A 6,012-nucleotide genomic window follows, 5' to 3' on the forward strand; every position below is an offset into this window, starting at 1 on the left:
TGTGGCTAACAGGTTTACATGGATGTATTGTATGATTGACACTTACACTTCTTTAAATAATAAGAGCAATCACATTTTCATGCATATATTGTTATTGTAGTTGGACTTCTCTAGTTGCCTTAATGATATATGTTGTTTAACTTACATACTTGTGTATGAACTGATTCACATGCAATTATATGAATCTTGTTGTTAATGTGTTGTATATGTTTTTAATGTTGTCACCATCCATGTCGACAGTTATGCTTAACATTAGACAAGCATTTCACATGAACCTTGCTAAAACAATCGTCACACTCGTCTTAGACTGATCTGTGAATGTTGTTCATGTTATCTTACCTTGTATGATGTGATTGTCGCATTCGAGTGAACTATTCCACCAGAAGTTGTGCATGTCCTTTGTGTTGTGTGTTCCTAGCCGAGTTGGGACTGATCCCTTTCAACCTGGAATGCATCTTCACCTTCTTCTCCCTTCGAAGTGTTAAAACCTCTCATGCAGCTGACAGAGTTATCTTACTTGCCTCTGTGCGACATCGTGGTCAAGGTATTACCTTACGACCCACTGTTGGGACTCCTACACCAAATGGTCTGAGGTCTAGTTGGGACTTCTGTTTCTGGGAAAACTAGTGTCTTTTCGACCTGCTAGCCCTCTAGGATTGGCAACTGTCATAGCAAACAAACAATCAAAGAAATTTGGGATTTTCTCTATGTATGATAGATAAGTGAGAGGCAAAGGAACCAACCTGGATCTTCCACTTAACTCCTTGCTTGATCTCTCTCCCCCTTGACAGAGCTTGCACTTCCTCTCCTACTTATCCTTCTTAGAGAATACCTGTAGAAACAAGTAACAAAGCACCATCAAAGCATCTTGATCTATTATATCATAAGCATTGCAGAATCAGAAATACAATGAACATACAATGGCATTCACAAATACACAATTGTATGGAGGAAAACTCAAAGAACTTTATTAAAATAGCAGGGAGAATTACAACCTAGTTGTCTGATCCAGCATCATCCTCCCAGCATCAAAGCCCTCTTCACCTCATGAAAAGCAAGATCACCCAACAATATAATGCTCTTTCTCAGATACAAACTATCAGCACTTCCTTACAAATTACAAAATTCCAGCCTCCAGATCTCTCAGATGAGGGATCCGTTTATAGATGTATGCAAGGGTGTGAGTCATCTCTGGGTTTTTTATTAGTGTCATTCCACTTGTTTTTCTTGGTTCCACTTGGATATTTCTTGGATCTCTTACTCATCCCTGGGCGAATTCAGAGAGGCAAGTGTCATAGGAGAAGTTTCTGGAAGATTCCATAAGCATCCACTTAGCAAACTGTCTCGGACATTTGTCCATCCTCGCTCATCACACCCCACAAAAGGCCTCTTCAGTATGCATCGCACCTGGTTAGTGTAGAAGTCCGTATGCATCGCACCCTGACAGTGGAGCAATCTGTATGGTCCTGTTTTGGCTAGTTCTGGATGGTTTTTTAGGTGGACCTTTTGGGGAATGATGTAATCAGTTGACCATGATATTTTAGGATATGACACAACACTTTTAGGGGTTAAAGAACCATAGTTTATCGACATATAAGATTGGGGTTGAGGTGCCCAAATATGTCTATAACAGTTGCCCTCTAAAGCATGAAGTCGTAAATATTTGATGTCGGGTGAAATGCTTTAACATGAGGATTCGAGGTTTTCGAAACTGGAAGGTGACTTGTATAAGATATAATACAATACATCATCAAAATATAAAATTTTCATGATCTAGCTGAGGCGAGCATTCCCATGCTCGGCTTTATAAATTCATTTCATGTACATAGGACAGATAATCGTCTGCAGTTGCATACTGGTGATTCTTCATATGTAGAGTCATCTTCCCTAGCTTAGATGACTATCTGTGTAGCTTCTGTGTACATTTGATGTCTTTATATCCCTGAATATATCATAGCCCGGATGGATGAAACTAGATCCGGGGTCTTCAAACTCGTTCAATCTTCGCCCGTTGTACAAGTCGATCCATGTGAAAATATGTTCTGAAGTCGAACATGGAAAGACATCGCCTGATTACTAGCCAATAATGTGAGCTGTTAACAGACGCGACAGGAATCACCGATAATGATGATGACCCTCAAGGTACTACAGTACAATTCACGTGGTGTGAATATATGATCCGATGTCGAACACCATGCAAAATCTTTCGATCGAAGGCCATTGATGTCAACCTGTCGCTGGAAGTGAAAAACCTACCATTGAGGCATGCAAGCTTCAAAGTACTGAAAGGGTTGTTTCTAAGTCAACTTCTTGGATAATGAGCTAATGTCGAAAAGAAGTGACCTGTCGTAGGAGGTCCTTAATGTATCCCACATCTACGACATGAAATGAAGCAAATGATTTTCTCGAGGTGAAAACTATCTGGTGATACAAGGTTCAGGAATAGTGGTCATGAAAAACGGAGGTTAAAGGTACTGCAGTGGATGAGACATTAACTGGATGGTGAATTCTCGACTGAATGACTTCTCTTTAACATATCAGTGACACTGAGATGGATTGGTAGCGTTAACCCCAAAAATGGATGGTGTGAAAGACCAATGGTGAAATGACCGGTGAACGGAATATCCCAATCCGACTCAATCATGGTGATGGAGTGAAAGTGTCATGTTCAAGAGCGACCTGCTACCATAAAATTCTTCAAGTTTTCTTCCCTTTTTCCCCAGTCATTGCTGACCAGTACCTCTTTATTTTTGTCAAGCTTGAGGAGGATAACATATGCTTGTTCTATAATTTTCCCTTCGGGCAAACCTGTCGCTATGTTTTAGCAAGTCTAGCGACAATGAAACTCATTCTTGTCTGGGTGGACAAGTTTGTCGCTATTGTTTTAGCGAGTTTAACGACAAGGATAACTCGGTCCTTTTCATGTTTAGAGAGTTTGAAAAGGGATGAAAAGGAAACTCCAGCAGTTCTTTTTCGTAGCATAATCCCTTAAGTCCGAAAAAGATTAAAATAATACAAAAGGGATGACTTTTCGATCACTTTAGCGAGCCGAAAAAGACAAACGCTCGATCTTTTTCGTGAGATAATCCCTCAGGTCCGAAAAATATTAAAATATATAGGATGGATGGCACTTCCAATCACTTTAGCGAGCTGGAGAGGTCAATAGCTCGACAATCTTTTCATATTTAGCGAGTCTGAAAAGGGTTTAAAGAGGACTCATTTTTTAGGAACGAGTGGTGTTTAGGGTAGCAACTGGTTTCGAGTAAGCTTGGAACTTCTCAAAACATGGTGATGTGAAGAGGTTGATTGTTGAAACCACTCATCACATTTGTTCCTCAAAAGGGTAAATAATCAAGTGGAAGCATATGATTGGCCAAAAGGATGGAGGTGATGGCAGGAACACAACCAAGGCTCAAAAGGCTGATAGCATGGCAATCACAGAGGTTACTTACCGAAGGTGGGTTCATTTTTTAATGAGATTGAACTCTGGGGGAACATATGCTCAGTGGGATGTGGGTTCATTTTTTAACAAGCTTGAACCTTGCGGAAACTATGCTCAGATGGAAGCGAGTTCATTTTTTAGCAAGCTTGAACCTTGCGGAAATTATGCTCAGTGGGATGCGGGTTCATTTTTTAACGAGCTTGAAGCTTGCGGAAACTATGCTCAGATGGAGGCGGGTTCTTTTTTTAGCGAGCTTGAACCTTGCGGAAACTATGTTCGATGGGATGCGGGTTCATTTTTTAACGAGCTTGAACCTTGTGGAAACTATGCTCAGTTTTTAGTTTTTCTTTTTATGCGAACTAGAAATGACCAGACTAAAAAACTAGAAAAGACAAAAAACTAAAAAGCTAGAAAAACTAAAAAGCTAAGGAACTACTGAGGTTAGGTAGGATGGTTTCATCAGCAGTTGGACAAAACACTTCCTTTGCTTCGTCTGCGGTACAGAAAAAGGTGAATGGTGTGTCAGACCAATCACCTAACCTAAGAAGTTTAAAAAGCTAAAAAAAATTGAAATTGGTCGTTTTTGGCTTGCATAAAATGGCTTGCATGCCGCCAGACATCAAGAAAAGGAGAGTCTCTAGTAACCATATGGAGATCATTGTGGTTAAGCAGGATTGTTTTCGTCAACAGAGCAGACAAAACACTTCCTTGGCTTTGTCTACAAAATAGACAAAAGGTGAATGGTGTGTCAGACCAATCACTTAACTTATAGGGAAATTCATATGGTAGGATGGTTTCGTCAGCGATTAGACAAAACACTTCCTGGGCTTCGTCCACATAATGGACAAAGGTGAATGGTGTGGGACAGCACTTCCAATCACATAACCTACAGGAAAACCTATCTTTTCAGCTGGGTTCGTCTTAAAATAGACAAGGGGGCATGCCCCCCTAAGCTTCGTTACATTCACCAGTTTACTCGCGGTAATTAGGTGGATGGAATGAAGGTTGAAGAGACACTCTTGATGCAAAAGGACCATTTAGAGATGATGTTTGACTTGGAGCTGTGTTTGAGCCCAGAAATGAAAGCTGGTCAATAGTGACAATTTTGCCTTCATGCGGGAAACACATCACTCGAAAGAGTGTCTTGCTAGTCGATTCCAATCAAAGGAAGTGACTAGACTACTTGGAGGGGTACCGAATAAATGGTAGAAATGACCCCTTGAGTCGCGAGAACTGGGGGATTCCCTTCCTGTTGTGAAGGAATGGGCGGATTGCCGCCAAGTTCATCGGTCTCTGAGTTAACAAAGAGAATTTGAACGGTATCGTTCTCACTCTCTCGAGGATGAGTATGATCTTCTGAAGGTAAAACTGGGTTGACTACCATCTCAACCTGTTGACTCTGGTCCAGTATGGACTCAGAAGATTCACTCTCAGTGATAGATGTTTCGACCAACGGTTGAATTATGTCAGTCGGATTTTAAACTAGTAAAGGACTTGGGGAGAGTTTCCCGTATCCAGATGGAAGTCGCTGCGGTGAAGCAGGATGGTTATGCAAGACTCCTTTGGCTTCATCCAAAAAAGGACAACAGGGAAGGTTATGGTCCCCTTCACATAACTTACATGGAATTTGGACCTTTCTTCTCTGCCCATTATTACTAGTTGATGGTGTGCTGTCAACTTTATCACCAGAGTTTGACGACACCGCTTGGTGCAAATGGGGGGACCATTCTCTACAAATTATGCATGGATCTTTAGGTTTGAAAAGCTTAGTGTGTGAATTTTCACCAGATGCTACATGGTTTCCCCCTTGCTTAACTGACTTCTTCTTCTTCTCCTTCCCTTTCTTCTTCTTCTCAGGCACTTGGTTACTAGCATCACTATTTTCACCAAGCAAAGATGAAGAAGGGGAGGGGGAAAAAACAAAGAGGAAGGTGAGGGGTCAACTTCAGTATCAACTGGATGCTGATTCGATTGCTAAGGAATCAGGGTGTTTTGAACGAAAGAGGTTGAGAATAGCCGTACTGGCAGGCCAATTGTGATTCCTGGAAGGGACAATGTAGCCATATACAAAGCACCAATATTTCCCCAAGAAGAAAATGGACTATGATTCCCCTCAAGAGGGATTCCTTGATTGGTGGACTCCATTATCTCAACCTAAGATCAACATAGGAACAAGGATGTTATTCTGAAATAAATAAATTTTAATGACGCTTTGACACAACTTTGCTTTTTCAATTTTTAAGAGTCGAGAAAAAGCTAAAGATGACTCTAGTCCCCTTCGATTTTTAATGAGCCTGAATTGGCAAGTGCTTAGATGGACCTTTTCTTTTAAGGAGTCGAAAAGGAACGAAAGTGACTACTCTGAAAATCTAGACAGAGGGATTACCAAACCAATCGCAAAACTGCAAAATACACCTTGGTGATAAATTAAAGAGAAATTACCAAGGACTTATGTACGGCAGTCAATCTTCTCGAATGTTGTGTTTAGTGCATTGCGATCGATAGGGCGGCAGACATGGCTTCCTATGGATAAAGGATATAAGCCTATTGTGGTCTCCCAATATATACGC

This window comes from Pinus tabuliformis, chromosome 7 (assembly GCF_031772625.1).
Source record: "Pinus tabuliformis cultivar Carrire ecotype Pingquan chromosome 7, CPIR1, whole genome shotgun sequence".
Classification (NCBI taxonomy): Eukaryota; Viridiplantae; Streptophyta; class Pinopsida; order Pinales; family Pinaceae; genus Pinus; species Pinus tabuliformis.